At 38.3% G+C, this 19,551-nt stretch overlaps 1 protein-coding gene and 1 pseudogene across 1 annotated transcript in view; both read left to right on the top strand.

Moving 5' to 3' along the window:
* Positions 1-19,551, top strand: part of PCDH15 (protocadherin related 15) — a 1,631,248-nt gene that overhangs the window by 245,985 nt on the left and 1,365,712 nt on the right. The window lies entirely within an intron of this gene.
* Positions 1,646-2,439, top strand: LOC113258987 (zinc transporter 6-like; annotated as a pseudogene).

Here is a 19,551-nt window from a genome sequence, read left to right on the forward strand (position 1 = left end):
TTTCCAAGTTCAAGGTGCTCACATTTTTATTCTGAATGAAATTATCTCATTGATTTTTCAAATCCCATAAAGTAGAAAGCCTAGGACAGTGTGAGAATTCACCACTGGGAGTGAGGACTTTAAAATGATTTGTGACTGTTCTTCAAATAGAACAGAGGGGGTTAGGAGTTATTTCCTGTAAGGATGATGCTGATTTTATCTTTTTAAAAATCTTGCCAGAATAGAAGCTATATTCATTCTTTGCAAGCCAAAATACCTTTGTCATATATATGGGTGCTAAGATTCTTTTTTAAATCATCTTTCTGAGAGCTTATTTGGCCAAGAATTAGAAATAGACTACATTTGTGAATAAGTGGCTATTGGTTCCAGTTACTCAGTTTGGATTCATTAAAGACAGAATGAAATAGAGCGCCCTATAGTTCTGTTCTGGGGGCCATGGGTTGAATTAGCATAGAGATCAAAATAACTGTTTTCCTTTCAGGTAGAGAATCTAGTTCTTAGATTCTTTTTTATATGCACTCCTTGTTCTATTAAGTGGTTAAATATATATCACTTTAATTATACGGGGATTAATTATTTCAATGTCAACACATTAATTCTCTGACGTTGAATTAGAAATAAGATGAAATTTGTTACAAGCTTTAACTATAAGAATGCATCTGAAGGATGGTTAGAGCTCAAGGTCATAGACCTAAAGGGGAATGACTAGGGCACATCATGACCCAAAAAATCATGTTTAATTTAAATCATTACATAGTTATCGAATATGGACCTTTAGATAATTTAATTGAAAATACTTATCTTAAAAAAAAAAAGGTCATTTGGGTTTAGGAAAATGCAATGTTAGAGGGGGGAAAAAAAAGCTTATAAGCTGTGAAATATGGCCTGTAACCTTTCTTGAGTCACTGTATTTTACGTACAATATTATTTGCCTGCCCATTCACTTTCTGTAAATGTACAGAATTTTTTTGTATCATGTAATTCTTTGTCTCACTTAGGCTTTATCATAAGAGTATGTGTTACAAATTTCCGACATTTAAGGTGATTTTCACTTAGGATTTAAGGTAGTTAAGTCTGTGAACATGTATCCTTTACAGATGTCTTTGATCCACAGAGGGTGTACCACATGACCAACCATGAAGAGGAGATTCCCAAATCTCATCTATTCCAAATCTTAATTCCATTTACCTCTAGACTTGTTGCAGCTGACTGAGGGTCCTGGGAGACCTTGCTCTTCGGTGCAGTAAACTTTACATGTGCTGACATCCTGCTGATGTGACGTAGTTCCGCTATCAGTAAGAGCTTTCCCTGCCAATACCTACTTGACTGTTTGATCTTTTTAGTTTAATGAATGTTTGATAAGTTCCTGGGTGGTGATGAGGAAACCAAGCCTGATCTATTCACTTGGATTTGAAAGACTCGAGGTCTCCACTGTATTTGCCCCCATGGGAGCTCTCTTTATGTTAAAAGAAAGCACTCTTTTTTGGAGCAGCTCGGGATACACACGGGGCAATTATTAGTTTGTACTTTCGTGGCTCTTTCTTTTAACTTGTTCATGATGCTTTCCGTTTGGAATCAACCTTTTGCTTCTGTCTCTGAAGCTGCTGATACAAGTTGGCAACGAGAGCACGTGGCAGTTCTTAGTCGAAGCTTGTGTAGAATTCTTCTAGGACTTAGCAGTATCTTCGCTCCTTGAATGCATCCTCTTGTTTTAACTGATCTTGCGGGAGCATCTGCTCTTTGTACTACATATATGCTAATTGAAATGAATAATTATTTTGCTGTAGACACTGCCTGCACAGCCATAGCTCTGATGACGTTTGGCACTCTGTGTCCAATGAGTGTGTACAGTGGCCGAGTGTCCCACCAGACACCACCCTGTGTTATTGGTCAGTTGGACAAACGTACCAGAGAGGGATCTACCTTGGAAGGAGTTTTAGAAGTTTCAAATGGCATTTTTGGACCCTAGGTTTTGTCTCATTGACTGGATCAGAGCATGGGAAAATTTGACAAGATGCAAACGAACACATAGTTCTTGCTCATGTGACTAGCAGGTGGTAAGCTCTAGTGTCTACTTTGTTCAACTTATCAGTGATAATTGGATTAGACCTGTTGCAACTAATGTCCTACACTTTTCAGGTCATCACCTAATTCCAGTGCCTCCTTTAAAGGGTACTAATGATTCAAACCCTGACACGTTGCCTCCAGATAAACCTAGTAGTCCACCTCCAGAATGTTCATTTAACACTCCTGGAAAAAACATGAGCCCTGTTTTTCTGCTAAACACCCAAGCCTTACTGGTTTGGGTGTTAATCATGGAAATGCACCTTATATAAACATGCTTAATCAAGGACTTGGAGTGGCAGGATTCAGGACTGGTTTTAAAATTTCCCAAGTAGATCTGGAACTAACAATAGAATTGTACAACTGAGACCATGATGTACTGTAATTTATTTTTATGAGAAATTCTGACTCCTTGACTTTCAATTTATTTAGTAATCCAACTGTGCATTGACTGTTTAATCATTTATTCAAAATGTTAGAGAATGGTAGGTTTGTTCACATTACATGACACTGATGAAACTATATTTTTGTGAAATGTATTTATGGCTGTGAGAACTTCTAAATGTTACAGGGTTTAAATAGGCTTCCCTTAGAGTGTTTCTCTAAATTTAAATTTTGTTATTTTTGGTTTTGTAGTTGACTGCAGTGTGATAGATATTATCTATATTAGAGAACCCCTTGATGGAGCAGGTCTGTTACATTATTAAAAATATAATTTCTTCAGTGAAATTTATAAACATGCTTCTTGAAGAAATATACATTTTAGGAAAGGGAAAAAATGTCCATTCTAAAAGTGAAAGTCTCTTTTATACCTTTTCCAAACCTAGCTGCTACATTTTTCTTTGAGGCCCTCCAGATTTATGTCTTGAAAAGGAAAGCAAAAAAATTGTATCTGGAATTTCCGAACATATTCAATTATCCTCCATAATCTAAAATTTTTAATCAGTGTTTTTGTAGTTTTTCTCATTAAAATATTTCAATACATGTGTAAATAGTCTGCAGTTCTTGAAGTGTTTTATTTTGGTTAAATGAATATCAAATCCTTTGATAATGTGTGATGAAGGAATTCCAGTTTTCTGTCTTATATTTAATTAAATACTGACGTAATTTTAAAAAAGACTTAATAAAAAACCCCAAATATTGACATAATGATGGAATTATCTTTTTTTGTCACCTTTTCATTGGTTGACTTTTGAATCTTTGTAATCTTTGAAATCAAGAGTCAGATGCCACCCAGGTGCCCCTGAGGTTAAATTTTAAAACATAAATGTATTAAATTTTTAAAAAAGTAAACTATAAACAATTTATCAAATCATACACTGGTAGTATGAAATGTTATGAGTTTCTTCCTGTTTCAGTCTTGGTAGTTTATAGGTTTCCAGGAAGGCCTCCATCTCTTCCAGATTGCTTAATTTATTGGCATAAAGCTGTTGATAAAAATTTCTAATAATCCTTCAATTTCACTGGTGTTGGTTGTGACCTCTCCTTTTTCATTCATAATTTTACTACTTTGGGTCTTTTCTCTATTCTTTTGGATAAGTCTTGCCAGAGGTCTGTCAATTTTATTAATTCTCTCAAAGAACCAGCTTCTAGTCCTGTTGATCTGCTCTACTGTACTCCTGGTGTCTAATTCGTTGATTTCCGCTCTAATCTTGGTCAACTGCTTCCTCGTGAGTGGATTAGGCCTGTCCCTCTGTTGCTGTTCCAGCTTCTTGAGGTGAGAATATAAAAACTGCGTTTTAGATTTTTCTATTCTTCTGAGTGAGGCTTGTATGGCTATGTATTTCCCCCTTAGGAGTGCCTTTGCAGTATCCCATAGGTTTTGGACCATTGTGTTTTTATTCTCGTTGGTCTCCATAAATTGTTTAAATTGATTTTTGATTTCCTGGTTTATCGAATCATTCCTGAGCAGGATGGTTCTTAGTCTCCAAGTGAGTTTCTTCCAAATTTTTCCTTGTGGTTGAGTTCCAATTTCAAAGCATTGTGGTCTGAGAATATGCAGGGAATAATTTCAGTCTTTTGGTATCGGTTGAGACCCGTTTTGTGTCCCAGAACATGGTCTATTCTTGAGAATGTTCCATTGGCATTAGAATAGAATGAGTATTCTTATGTTCTGGGGTGTAATGTTCTATATATATCTAAGAGGTCCAACTCGTCGAGTATGGCATTCAAAGCCTTTGTTTCTTTGCCAGGTTTTTGCATGGGTGTTCTGTCTATTTCTGATAGTGGGGTGTTGAGGTCCCCTACTATAATGTATTTTTATCTATATGTCTCTTTATTCTGGTTAAGAGTTGGCTTGTGTATCTTGCTGCTCCCCTGTTGGGGGCATATATATTTATAATTGTCATATCCACTTGTTGGATACATCCTTTAAGAATAATATAGTGCCCTTCTGTGTCTCTAACTATAGTCTTTAGTTTAAAATCCAATCTGTCTGATATGAGAATTGCTACCCCACCTTTCTTTTGAGGTCCACTTGTGTGAAAGATGGTACTCCATCCCTTTACTTTCAGTCTGAATGTATCTTTAGGTTTGAAATGAGTCTCTTGTAGACAGCAAATGGATGGGTCATGTCTTTTTATCCAATCTGCAACCCTGTGTCTTTATGGGAGCATTTAGGCCATTTACATTGAGACTGAATATTGAGAGATATGATTTTAATGATGCCATGTTGCCAGTAAAGTCTTTGTTTCTATCGGTTGTGACTTTCTGTTCTATATCACTCTTGGGGCCTTTTTACGTTTATAGAACCCCCCTTAATATCTCCTGTAGGGCTGGTTTCGTGGTTACGAAATTGGTCAGTGACTGGCGATTCTGGAAGGTCTTTATTTCTCCATCCATTCTGAATGACAGTCTTGCTGGATAAAGGATCCTTGGCTGCATGTTTTTCTCTGAAAGAGTTTTTAAAATGCCCCCCCCAACGCTTTCTCTCATTCCAGGTCTGTGTAGACAGGTCTGACGTAATTCTGATACCTTTGCTTTGGTACGTGAGAAATTTCTTTGCCCTGGCCGCTTTCAATACTGTATCCTTGGATCTAATATTTGCGAATTGCACTATGACGTGACGTGGCATGGGTTTGTCATGGTTACGCTTGGGAGGGGTCCTCTCTGCCTCTTGGACACAAATGTTTGTTTCCCTTGCTAGATTAGGGAAGTTTGCAGCTACAATTTGTTCAAATATCTCTTTTAGACCTTTGTTTTTCTCTACCCCCTCGGGGATGCCGATGATTCTGACATTGGAACGTTTCATTGAGTCAGTAATCGCCCGTAACCTACATTCATGGGTGTGGATTTTTTTAAGTCCAGCTTCTATTTTTGCTTTTTCTTCTACTAACCCATCCTCCAATTCGCTGATACGTTCTTCTGCCTCATTCACCCTGGCCGTCATAGCCTCTAGTTTTGACTGCATTTGGCTCATAGAATTTTTAATTTCTGCCAGATTCGCTCTCATTTCCGCCCTTAGAGATTCTATATTCTTATTAACATTTTCGTTAATACTTTTTTCAAGTCTACACATCATCTTGACCATTGTTACTCTGAATTCCATTTCTGATAATTTGATTATATCCATATTCATTAGTTCTGTGGCAGAGGCCACAGACTCATTGTCTTTTCTTTGCTGGGGGGGATTTCTCCTTCTCGTCATTCTGATGAGGAGAGGTTGTGGTGTTGTCCAGAGCCCAAATTATTGACCAGGACCCAGGACGTGCACCCTTGTTTTATAGGGATCTTAGGGATGTGGGCTTCTTGATTTTTCAGCCTGCCTTCTGGGGGAGGGGCCTGCCATGCTGATACTCAGGCAACTCTGTTTGGGTAGAGTCTCTGTGTCCCCTGCGAGGGGGGATGGGGATGGGCACACTGTGAGCCGGTCTTTCCAGGCTTTTGTTCTCTGGCGGCTTTCCCTGGCGGTTTGCTGTGCCTCTTCTGAGAGTCAGAGCAGCAGTAGCTGAATCCCAGCCTCTGTCTCAGAACAGAGGGATCGCGGACCGTTCTCCACTGATGTTCTGGCCACTTTAACTCTGTTTCTGTTGGTGCTGCTCAACCCTGCAGTATCCCGGGATGTGCGCCCCGCACCTGGCCTCCCTGCCCTCACTTCCAGGGCCGGGGCGTCTCTGTCCTTTGTGTTTCTAACGCTGCCAGCTGCCCCCGCTCGTTCCCGGAGCTCCCGGTCTCAGTCTGGTTCCAGTGAGCGCACCGGAGCTCCGTGAAAAGTCTGGTGGCGCATGCTCCCAGCTCATGGTCTCAGTCCGCTCTCTCGCGGTGCCCTCCGTGAGCCCGCCTGCTCCCCCGTGCAGGTGGCTACCGCTTCCCGGCGCCCGAAGGCGGAGGCTCCCTCCCACTTCCGTTTATCTTCCGATATCTGTGTGCGGTTTCACGGCTCCCTGCTTCGTACCTCAATACTCAGCACTGGAGATGTTCATTTGTAGAGATCCAGATGTATCTTCCTGCATCTCAGGCTGATTCCGTGGTTGTTTAGGCTGGTCTGGTACCTATCCAGCTCGACTCGGGGGACCCGCTGATAAAGGGGTCCGCTGAAAAAGGGGTCCCCTACTCCTCCGCCATCTTAACCCAAGTCCAAGTCATGTCTTGATAATGCCTCTTAATGCTTCTTTATATAATAACAGATAATTATATACTGTTACATATGCAGTTATATGGTTAAAACATAATTGTGTATATTCTAGGATATAGTTTAATATGCTATTTCAAGCATGTTCACTCCATGGTTACCTATGGACTAAATATCTGGTTTCTCCATTATAAGAAGGAGTGACATGGCTGTAGTTCTCTTCAGCCCTATCAGGTATGTTTTCAAGGGTAAGAAATAGTTTAGGGCAGTAGGAGATGGGGATCAAAGCACATCGACGTAAGTGCTTGTGAGCATCACAGAGATTTAAGCAGCTGCTTCAGAGCGCAAGGACAACCTCTGAAGAGCCGTGAAGGAGGAGCTCCTGTTCTTCTGCACAGCAGACTCTAGCTAGCTGTGCCATGGGAACTCATTCCCTAGTCAGGACCCACTGCAGTGACAGGATGAAGCTCCTGCAGAGGGATTCATGGCCATGGCCTGACTTTCTACAAATTTCCAGAAACTTAGTAGCATAAATGACACAGATTTGTTACCTTAGAGTTCTAATGGAAATAATCCAATGCAGGTCTCATTGGGCTAATAGCAAGACATCAGCCAGGCTGTGTACTTTTTCTGGAGACTCTAGCTGGGACTCTGTCCCCTTCTGTCTTCAAAGCCAGCAGTGGTGGGTAGAGTCCTTCTCATGCTGCGTTACTCTGGTGTTACTTCTCTGTTTTCCTTTTCTACTTGTCAGGACCCCCATAATTGTTTTGGGCCCTTCAGGACAATCCAGGATAATCTTTCTATGTTAAGGTCTGCTGATTCTCTTTTTTTTTTCCTGTAACATACTCACAGGTTCCTACGGAGACTATTATTCTTCTCACCCGCTTTATTATTGATCATCTGGCTTGTAGTGTCAGATAGCTCTTAAACTCTTTAAACTGTGGGCTAAAACCAATTTGTTCACATCTTTCTTAATTTATTTCCCTATGTATTTTTAGTGTTTTTATCTATTATTGGCCACTGAATATTTGGACAACTGCAACACCATCACTCACTCTGTAATTCTTCCAGCCTCCATCCCACACCTGTCCTTTCATGAGAAGTTGATAAGTTGAGGGTAATAGACATGCCTTTATTTTTCTCAGATGAGCACAATTTCTGATTGTAAGCATTTTTGTCTGATTTTTCACCCATCTGACTCTCTCTGTGTCACTTCTTTTATTCTCCTTTGGCAATAAGTTACTAGCTTTCCTCAATTTCTTACCCGACATTTACAGCGCTCTGTTCTTGGATGATTATTGCTTTTTCTTTGCTAACACCCTTCGCTCTTCTAGAATGACTGCCTTTTCTGGTAGAAGTAGGGAAATCTAATGCTCACCAGCCAAAGGAGACAAAATTAAGGCTGTGTTTTCTATTGTTTCCCTCTTTTTCCTACTTTAAAAATAAAAAACAAAAAAACAAAACAAAACAAAATTTGTGTGTGTGCTTAGAAAGAGAGCAGTGAGGGTGGGGGTGGGGAGACAGAGTCCTAAGCAGGCTCCACACCCAGTGCAGAGCCCAACACAGGGCTTGATCTCAAGACCCTGAGATCATGACCTGAGCCAAAGTCAGATGCTTAAGCGACTGAGCCACCCAGTGCCTCCTCCTCTGTCTATTTTTCATCAGATTACTTATTGCTTGTTTACTTGTTTTATTTATTTATTTAGTGTTGTAGGAGTTCTCTATATATTTTGGATACTAACCCTGTATCAGATATGCCATTTGTGTATATCTTCTCCCATTCATTAGGTTGTCTTTTTGTTCTGTTGTTTCCTTCGCTGTGCAAAAGCTGTTTTATTTTGGTGTATTGTCAATAGTTTATTTTTGCTTTTGTATTTTTGCCTGAGGAAAACTATCTAGAAATATGTTGCTATGGCCAGCATCAAAGAAATTCCTGCCTGTGCTCTCTTCAAGGATTTTGATGCTTTTATTCCTCATATTAAGGTCTTTAATCCATTTTGAATTTATTTTTGTGCACGATGTGAGAAATGGTCCAGTTTCATTCTTTTGTTGAACACCACTTATTAAAGACTGTCTTTTCCCCGTTGTATATTCATGCTTCTTTGTCATATATTACTTGACCATATAATTGTTGGTTTATTTCTGTGCTCTGTGATCTGTTGATTTATGTGTCTGTTTTTGTGCCAATACCACACTGTTTTGAATACTGTAGCTTTGTGGTATATCTTGAAATGTGGGATTGTGATGCCTCCAGCTTTTTCCTTCTCAAGATTGTTTTTGCTTTTGGGGGTCTTTTGTAATTCCATACAAATTTTAGTATTCTAGTTCTGTGAAAATGCTGTTGATACTAGTAGGGATTGCCCTGGATGTGCAGATTGCTTTGGGTGTTACATTGTTTTCCTTTTTTTTCTGTAGTAAACTCATTAGTGCTGCTGCACATATGGGAACGACCTTTCAGAAAGCCAAGCTACACACCCTATTTTCAAACAGTAAAGAACTGCACATGTGTTGATAAATATAGTATTTAAGGGTATAGATTTTGGAGCCATACTAAGTGGGTTTGACCAATAGTTCTAATAATTACTTAGGTGTACAACCTTGAGCAAATTACTTCATTTATCCCTATGTTAATGGGCTCATATGTGAAGTAGTGTTTTTAAAAGTATTAAATGAACTGACATGTGTGAAGTATAGTTTACTATGTACCAGATAAGTTGTTATTTATTAAGTTTATAAAATACAAAATGCCTAATACTAAATTTAAGCAATATGTTTTTACAAGATTTTTCACACATATATTCAACTTTTTCCTTACTCCCTCTTTCTTTCTTTTTTTTAACCTTTTCAGTAATTGTTTTCTTATCCTTGGTTCCAGATCTTTAGACTGCTAGGACATTTATGGGAGAACTTTAGGAGAATAATCACATTGAAGAAGTCATCTGTAGTCGCCAAAGGCCTTAGTTAGGGTGCCAAGGGAAATGATTCTTTACTGTTCCATCTATAAGGAAAAGGTAGGTTTTTGATGTGGGAGAGAGCACAGAAATGGCCTGTCGACAAGTGGAGACTTGTTTTCTGGATTAAAAACCATTAATAGACACCATCCCGACCTTCACATATATGAATCCATATGCCTGGCACTCTGATGTTCATTAATGTTTTGTTTTTTAAAATAGGTCCAAGTGACTGTTTTCTAGAACAACAAAACAATGGAGTAGGACAATGAACAAATAAGTTAACTTATTAGTGCTGTCACAGAAGAAAAAAATTTTTTTCTTTTTTTAAGAACACATAGATTCAAGAGTGAGAAGTGATGAGAGATTGGGAACGAAGAGAGAAAAATAAGAGACAGGCAGGGCTTTTTGAGGGAGACTTCTCTTTCTCTTGTACTTGGACTGTGAGCCCCACTGAGCAGTGACTAAACCACAGGGAGATAGATACAGCCTCCATAGTTCAATGTTCTTGCTAGTGAGCAAAGGCCAAACATGATACTGAAGTTTTATGAACATGATGATTCTCCAATTATTGGAATAAATATCCTGAAAGCTTTAAGAAAGCCAGAAAAATATAGGTGAGAGAGTATAATGTTATTATGATATTTAATATAATTATACTTTGGCTAGAAATTAGAAAAGATAATAAAAATTAACAAGAAGAGGAAACTGAATATAAATAAAATAGGTTTTAGAAACCAGTGAAGACTAAGGCCAAGAATTCCCTATAAGAGCAAAAACCATCTAAGAAAGCTGAAGGTAGCAAAAACATTTCATCCATAGCACGACTTAAGGAATCTCAAAACACACCACATGCATTTAGCTAGAAATTAATGCCGGTCCCGGAGCCTGGAAGGGTGAATCAGAGAGTCTGTGAGATGTGCTGTGTTAATGTTCTCAATTCTTTTCATAAGAAATGACGACCGAAACCCAGGACAGAAGCTCGTAGGTAATAGATGGAGAGAGAAATAGATGGTAGATTTATATCTGTTCAAAGGGCAGGTGCTGGTCAGGAAGTAGGTGGTTAGGCCTCCTTTGGCCGAGATAATGGTTTTCAGTTCGGTCTGATGCTCCGTCCGTTCACTCAATTCTGTCTACAGCTGTGGAATTGATGAATGCGTAAGTGTTCTGTTCTGGAAACAAAGGGTTACAGATCTTCTTCAATTCCTTTCCTAAAATATTTCTAATTTTGTGTTGACTTTTAGGCTATACTGGTTTAGTTTCTAATTATCATGATCATTAATATTACTCGTTTTCCCTAATTAAAACCTTATACTTTATTATTACTTTTTTAAAAGATCGATTTATTTATAGAGAGAGTACAAGCAGGGGGAGGGGCAGTGGGAGTGGGGGAAGCAGAGTCCCTGCTGAGCAGGGAGCCCCACGTGATGCAGGACTCGATCTCACAACCCGAGAACAGGACCTCAGCTGAAATCAAGAGTCAAACGCTTAACTGCACCACCCAGTGCCCCTAAAATCTTATATTTTAGTATAAAAAGTATAATGTATAAATATACTTCATAAGCCAATTATTTTGCCACAATGCGCTTATCTGTTAACAGAATCTTAAAACATGGGTAAATAAAAATATGTAAACATTTTTACTAATGATTAGGTTTGGAGGACTTAATTTAAAATTACTAGCTACATAAAGAGGAGGTAAAAGTTATATACTAGGCTTCATTGCTATCATTCAGTTCCTTTTCTGAAACTGTTACTTTGGCCTCTGAGACTTTACCAAAAATGGGGAAAAAAGCAGTCCATGAAAAGTTAAGCATGACCCTTTAGCTCTTTTGCTACATGGAGTACAGTTTCAAATGTGTAGCTTCCTTTAAAAAGAGAGATTTATTCCCGCTTCACAACATGCACAGAACAAAGTCTGAGAATAACATTGAATTACAATACTGATCTCTTTCTTTTGAATTTCCAGAGCAGTTTATCATTCTCCCTTCTGATAGTTGCTTATGTATTTGTCTCCTATCCATGTATATTCTGTAAGCTGCTTGAAGACAGGTTTCCTTTTGAAAACCTCTGCTGTAGCTAGCATAGTGTTTTAAGTAGTAGATGCTCAGAAAGGATGCTAAAATAAAAGCATAGAAGAATATTGATTAGTCGTACTAATCAAGGTTAGCCCAAGGTAAACCAAGTTGTACTGACTTCCAGGAGCTCAATGTAATGATCTAATATAAATGCGAGGAATGCCTTGTTCTATACAGTCTTCTGTAGAAAACTGGAAACACAGCAATTGTAAGCTATGTTGCCTAGAAAAGTTTATGCAAACGCAAATGATCCTCTTTTAAAGATAAACATCAAGGAGACCTGTTTTCCTTTCCAGATAACAAATTAGTGAATAACTTAGTTAACATGTTAGAATTTGAAATACAGTCCTCTCTTCTTCTATAGAGGCAATACAATGTAGAAAATAACATCCTTATAACGTGTAACAAAGAAAATGACTCACTTTGTTGTAACAAAATTGAGAATGTGACATCCCAAGCCTTGTGTACCGGTGACAGTATTTCCAGTCTGTCCTTTGAAATGAAGGAAAACTTACTACAAGGTTAAGAGCCAAAAAGTGCTTTATAGCTGTGACAGCATTACCTGCATACAAGCTAAATGTTCTTACTGGCGGTGCTTCATCATTTAAATACTTAAATGTCTTGCTTACTATTGAGAAAATGCGTTCTTTTAAAATTTGGCTAAATATTTTGTTTTTTAAAATAGGGGAATAATCTTAGGCCAAGAAGCAAATATTTAACTTTGTTGCTTACAAGTTTCTACTATTTATATCCCATCAAATAAAGCATTAATACTTCATTTTGACCTACTTAGTAAATCCTCAGCCACTAATTTGGATGAATAACCTAACTGAAATATTTAACCCATTTTTAGACAGGTCCTATATTTTTCAGTGTGATTTTAAATTTTATTTGAAGAATCCATTAACGGATACATTGTCTCCCCGAGAACAAGAGTAAAATCCAATTTGGAATCTTGAGCCTGTAAGAAAGTTTAGTTGAGAAAAAGCCAATAAAATTAAAATATTAATAAATAGGTCATGAGGTCATATTACATACCTTCTTCTCTGAGTAATCAAAGCTAAAATTGGGAGTCTGGCAAACAGAAGCAGAACATGATTCAGATACTGTAAGTCAAAAGCCAGATGAAACCCTTCTGCCCCTTGCGGAAAGGAAACGTTGCTCTAAAAACCAAGGACAAAGAGAGAAGCTTAAACAGAAGCCAAAAAGCATCGTCTTCCATAAATGGTGGCTCTTGTGAGAAACCAAGCGCAAGAATTTTTCTGAGGTCCAATTTTCTCACAGTAGCATGGCTCCAAGTCCTTGCAGTTCCTGTGGGATAACATACCAATCATTTATCTAATTAAACACTGGGTTTGCCTGTAAGAAGTAGAGAATTAAGGACAGAATTTTCCACATGGTATCTGATTGCAGAGTTCTGTACACTATCGGATGTAATTTCGAGCAAAGCTTCTAGATGAAGGGCAGCAACGATGAAAATTTCAAATATTAGGAAATAATTATCTATAAATGGTTATCATTTTTAATAACCGCTTAAGGAATATGAGTGTAAGAGCCACGATCTCAATCTGATAAATATGGCCCTGAAATGCGATATTGTTTCTAAATAGTTACAGCCTTCTACTTTAAGCTTCTCTTTTAAAAACTATTATTTCCATGTTACTTTTGAACGTTACCTACTTTTCTAAGTTTCACGTCTAGGACTGTAGTTTTAAAAACTCCAAGTGTCTATTCCTATTTTACTGATGTTCATTAAATTTCCTTTTCATTAATTGGAGTGTCATTTTCGAGGGAAAATGTAAATGTCAGAAATGTTAATTAGCTGGGAAGAAAAAAAAAATCACCATATTGGTTAAGCAAATGGACATCACCAGGGATCTGAGGGGGCTAAAAGGGGAATTGGCCTTTTTTATTCTGGCTGAAGAGAGGAAAGAAGCCCAGGTACTCTCAACTACCAGATGCAGGCAGAATAGAACTGATGTGGATTCTCAGAAAGTGGACTAGACAGGACCTTCTCCCCTCTGCATTTAAAGAGGCGAAAGAACAAGATGTTAGTCTTTGTGACAACAGTTTCCAATACCGAAGTTGTGATGATGCAGACAAGAACATCTAACATGGGAATTAAAATTTTAGACAAAGTTAGGATAAACTAGGGTTATAGGAAACATGACTGAAAGGGAAGTGCAGTGGTGATGATGTGAGTAGCACAGGAAGTCACACTTCATTCTAACGACAGTCTATATCCTGGGTATCTCTAGTTTTGACTAATTTTAATCCTAGAACGCCTCACTTTGAAATCTTCTTAAACATCACTTCCATACCATCTATGTTTTATTCTTCCTTAATGAGATTTGGCACCTTTCAAGTACACTTGCTGGAAAAGCAGCCACATATCCAATGCTTTTTGGCAGAGGAAAATCAAAACCATGAGTTCTTAGCATTTTCTGCGGTAAACTCAAAATTGGCATTGACACCAAAGTTAATACCAAAAGAAGTCATTTGCCTGCTTTAAATGACATTTGTGTGGCCAACACAACCCATATGGGGTGATGAGTACAGGGACATGGTCAAACAGGACATGCAGGGGACAAAAGAAGATCGTTACCTGGTAGGTGGAGTCGAGCCTTTGTACCAATTTTGACGTGGTTCATTATAGTGATTAAGTAGAACTTCACTTTCCAGAGAGCCCCTTCTAGGATATTTTTACAGTAGGGGCCAGATTAGTTCTCACTTCATTTATTCATTTCTTTTTGTGAAGTAACCTGCTGCAGAGTTATGGCATGCCAGTTAGGTGCCATGCCCTGGCCATCTGCCTCTCTCCCCGTTTCCTCAGTGACAATGGCACACAGGCATTTCAAAAGTAAGTTGATAATTAAGATGAAAATATTACAGTCCCCTCATCCCTTTTTGTATTTACGATAGTGACTGCACAGAATCTTGTTTACTTGCATATATAAATAAGTATTTTATTTATAAATTTGAGATAAAATCCATATTGACCTGTAACTGGGCTTCTTTGTTTTGGGTGTGCCCCTCTTGAGTAGATTATGGGGAGCTATCCTGCTTGTTGTGGGCTGCAGTTACACCACGTGATTACTGCAAGATCCTCTGATCTCTCAACGACGTGGTTACCACAGGTGCTCCTCTATCTCTCTCCGTTCCTGTGCTAGCCTTTTATATTTTAGTGTGTTCTGGATGTGATAACAGAGTTTCTTTTATTTAACTGCAGTTAAAAACAATGCATGCTACCATGTTTAGTCCATATCCCTACTTCCAGTTCTGTTTTTACAGAAGAAATCCTGTCCTCCTCCCAGCACAGAACTATGTAATTGATTTTCCAACCCATCACCCCTTGGGTATGGAGCTGTCCCTTTGGCAGCACAAAGTTACTTCCATCTCTTCTGAAGTCACAAGATGACATACCTGCTTGGTAGGGTTGCTGCAATCTCTAAGTTACTGGTTCTTGCTGGAACATTTATAAGCTCCTGGAGATGCTCCCATTTTGCCAATTCACAAAAACACCTCCTTGTGCAGTCTCGAGTTGTTCCAACTTATATTCACCTTTATAAATGCTGTCAATAAGTTCCGTATATCAAAACTAGTACCATGTAGACAATAAACTATTCTCTAAACACTTTTTCCTTATATATGCGTAACATTTCAAAGTTCTTGCATGGAGTATTGTGTGTTCTTAGTGTTTGTTAGCTACTGGCAGTGAATGTAGAGGAAATGAATGTGAGTAGAGTGTTCTATCATGGAGGAAAGCTACCCCAGATTTTTAACATTTTGAAGACAGAGTCCTACAACAGCAGAAGTGTAATGTAACATTGTAGCATTTTTGAGATTTTGATGGTTACTGAGTGAATACGAATTGTGTACAGATTGTTTGCTGTTCCCAGGATGCCACGTTCGTACTTCTTTGAGCATTTGCTGTTGTTGGTTACTGTGGTGCAGTTTATCCCCTCTAGGAAACATTTGCAAGTGGGACAGGGAGATTTATGTTTGTTTGCTCTTTTATTTATTTTTTAAGATTTATTTTAGAGCACATGCAAGTGTGGGGGCAGGGAAGGGCAGAGGGAGAGACAGAATCTTAAGCAGACTCCCCACTGAGTGCAGAGCCCGACTCGGGGCTTGATCTCATGACCTGGAGATCATGACCTGAGCTGAAATCAAGAGTTGGACGCCTAACCAACTGAGCCATCCAGGTGCCCCATGTTTGTTGTTTTATTTTCAATCCTTAACATAAGCGAGGGTAGTTTTGAATTTAGGTAATCAGGGATTGGGGTGCATAGCAAGAAGAATCCCCCTCCCCAGCTTTGAGAATTGGATTCTTGGGCCATTTCCTACATCTTCACTTGGCTAATTTCTTGGTCCCAACATAGATGCAGTTTTTATTGCTAATCCCCCAAAAAACACAGAATCTTGGGTGAAAAGATTACCATTCCATAAAAACTATAAAATTCTGGATAGTATTTATCACATTTTAATGTGGCATATAGTTTATTTTTTCATGCTCCAATGAGATCGATAAAGATGAGATTGTCTTATTCACCCTTGCACCATGGTGTGTAACACAGTGCCCTCCCAAATTTCCTCAAACATTGCAGAAGGAATGGAGCAATTAATGAACACAAATAGACTGGCGTAACTTTCTGACTTTAGTAGATTTGTTGAAAGTTTAAATCGATCATTCTGGTGAGCTCAATGTGACATCCAGTTACTGTGAATAGGAAAATAAACATTAAAAAGAGACCACAACAATCACAATATTTTATATCAAATGAAGATTGTATAACTAATGCCATTTCTTTTAGCTATACTAGGTTGTCTTTAAAATAAGTAAATGATCTTTTTGTGATACTGAAATTAACAAAGCCCTTTATTATAGAAAAAGCATTTTGGATCATTATGGTTTTGGTATTTTAGTATGTATTTTATATGGTATTTTTTTAAGACCCCCACCCCTACCTCAACAGAATTTTTATCTATTTTTCTGGCAATGCCTGACATCATGCTTTGCATATGAAATGTGCTCAAAAACTATTTGCTTGCTAAATTTAATTTAAATTAAATGTTCAGAAACTTAATTTTATAGGCACCATGCTTGAGAGAACTTTAGACTCGTCAACATAGGAAGGTCAGTATAAATCCTGACTTTGATCTGACTTTAGTCTGGAAGTTTGTCCAGTGCCAAAAGTAATGAAAAGTCTTACTTGAGGAGATAGTACTCATTTCATGAAAGATTTTTACTAGATATCATAGTTCCATAGTTCTAGTGTTCTATCTATTGGTTATCTCTTCTTTATCTCTCTGTTTATATCCATCACAAGTGGAAAAGTAGTAAGACTGACTATATTTACCATATATGTTTGCTCTAGTAAGGTTTACTTTTCTAACTGAAAAGTTGGTTTATTTGCAATACAAACACTTCTTAATACAGATATGAGTGGAATTGGATGCTTATAAGGGAATTTGAGAAACCCTAATCTCTCTCCACGTTCCCATGAGGCCTGTAAATCATTAAGGCCAGAAAATCAAAGAATCAAGGGGTCCCTGGGTGGCTCAGTTGGTTGAGCGTCCGCCTCTTGGTTTCAGCTCAGGTGATGATCTTAGGGTCCTGGGATTGATCCCTGTGTCCGTCTCTGCGGAGAGTCAGAGTGGGCTTGAGATCCTCTCCTTCTGTGCCTTCCTCCTGCCCCCACCTGCTTCTTGAAGGCCCACTCTCTCAAATAAAATAAATAATATCTTTTAAAAAAAGAATCGTCTCATTTGTCCAAATTAAATATTGCTATGTTTGTAGAATTCTTTTTATGAATGACATTGCTTTCACAACATCTCTTTAAAAAAGACCTAGCTTTACTGGCTTGGAGGATGAACACACTAACCTCACTAAACTAAGAATTGCTTGAAGTCAGTCAGCCTTTATTGTTTTTGGAATCTTAATGTCTAGCTCAGTACTAGGCTCAGAAAAGCTACTAAAACTGACTTATTGTGGTGTAGTCTCATTACTGTGCATTAACTTAACAAACTTTCTTTCCCCTGGTATCTCCTCTAGGCATGGAGTGATATAGCCTGTCTATGTGGAGGAACTATAGAGAAAATACTTCTTTTTTAAGATTTAATTAATTTGAAAGAGAGAAAAAGCAGGGGGAGCAGGAGTGGGAGAAGGATAAGCAGACTCCCCACTGAGCAGGGAGCCTGATGCAGGACTGGATCCCAGGATCCTAGGATCATGACCTGATCAGAAGGCAGAGGCTTTGCCAGCTGAGCCAATCAGGGGTCCCTAGAGCAGTACTGTAAGGTGTGTTTCAGGGAGCACTAATCTAGCAAGATGCTTACGTAAAAAATACTTCATGGTTTCACTTGGAGAGTATCTAACTCACATTAGCATCACTTCCCAATTTACCTTAAATCCATTTTCTGTGCAGTATTCACAATTCTTTGGAGAAGACTGAGCTCTGGGATAATATGTCCAGTGGGGCATCTTCACAAGGCCCTGGTGGCTGGAGAGAAGCGACCAGAGAAGTCAGGGAGTTTGCTAAGTGAGTCCAAGTGCCATCATGTTCCCATTTTGGCTGAAGTTTGATTTTGCCCCACTGTTGAAATTGAAATGAAACTTCTGAAAGTACTCTCTTTGCTCTGAAATCGCATAACACTTCTTCTCTGTAATACATACACTTTTAACTATTATCCCTCATAGTCTATATACATACATATATATATGTATGTATATACATATACTTTTAAAATACATACTTTTAAAAGTGTATGTATACATACACTTTTAACTATTATCCCTCATAGTCTATATACATACATATATATACATACACACACTCAAAAAGCAATAATGTAATTTAAGATTAAGACCCATGTTTCATATTTGGCATGCTGAGAAGTAGCCTCAGTAGAATGAGTCGGTTGGTGGACTACATGTCCGAGAGTATGAACTGGAATGGAGTGGGTGTGGGGGATGAGGAGGGAGAACGGGGATGGGTCAGCAACTGTGACTTAAAGTTGTATTTCTGATATACTTTAAAGGTAAGATCACTCCCTGCTTTAGTTCAAAACATAAAAAAAAAAAAAATGGTGCTAACAAAAATAAGAGATTCGTAAAGATCACTAAATATAACATTATGAGTATGAACTTTAGAAGTGATTCTGAATAAATTTTATAATTTAGGAAAGAACACATTTATCCAAAAGAGCAGTTGTTCACAAAACCAGTAATGCCCTAACACAAGGGAGTCAGGTGTTGTCTTTGTTCCTATAAATTCTGAAAAGGTGGTTTCTATGTGGCTGTCAAAAAGGGATGTATGACACAGGAAAATGGCATAATGAGCAGTTAATTTAAAGTAACTAAAGTGTATTAGCCTTAGTCAGGTGAACAGTTTTATTTTTGTTGCTGTCTTTAGTAATCACACATGTATGAGTCATTAAAAAGCCAATCTGGTTGGTTCAGTGCATGCTGTTTTATCTTGTTTTCTCTCTGCCAGCAAGCACATATACCCCTAAATGGCTCACATCTGTTCTTTGTAATTTAGTGATTATGTGAAGGCCTCTGTGCCCCCTTGTTTATTTTAAAAGGACAATGGGAAGCTTCATTTGCATGCGATTTAAGGAAAAGCTTGGATTTCTGAGGTTCTTTGGTTATTTGCAAACTTTCCTTGCAAGTGGGTATCCACTCTCTACAAAATATTAAACATTTAAATATGTAAGGTATGGCCTTGATCGTGCCCAATTTAGCCTCTCTCATTTGATGGATGGCCCCTGATATTTTTCAAGCCATTGGCAGTACTTGGCCATTTTGATTCCTATCCAAAGAAAAACCTGGTTCATTGGGATAACCATATGTCTCAGTCCCAAGGCAGTCCCTGTTTACACCTGT

Source organism: Ursus arctos, unplaced genomic scaffold (genome assembly GCF_023065955.2).
Source record: "Ursus arctos isolate Adak ecotype North America unplaced genomic scaffold, UrsArc2.0 scaffold_7, whole genome shotgun sequence".
Lineage (NCBI taxonomy): Eukaryota > Metazoa > Chordata > Mammalia > Carnivora > Ursidae > Ursus > Ursus arctos.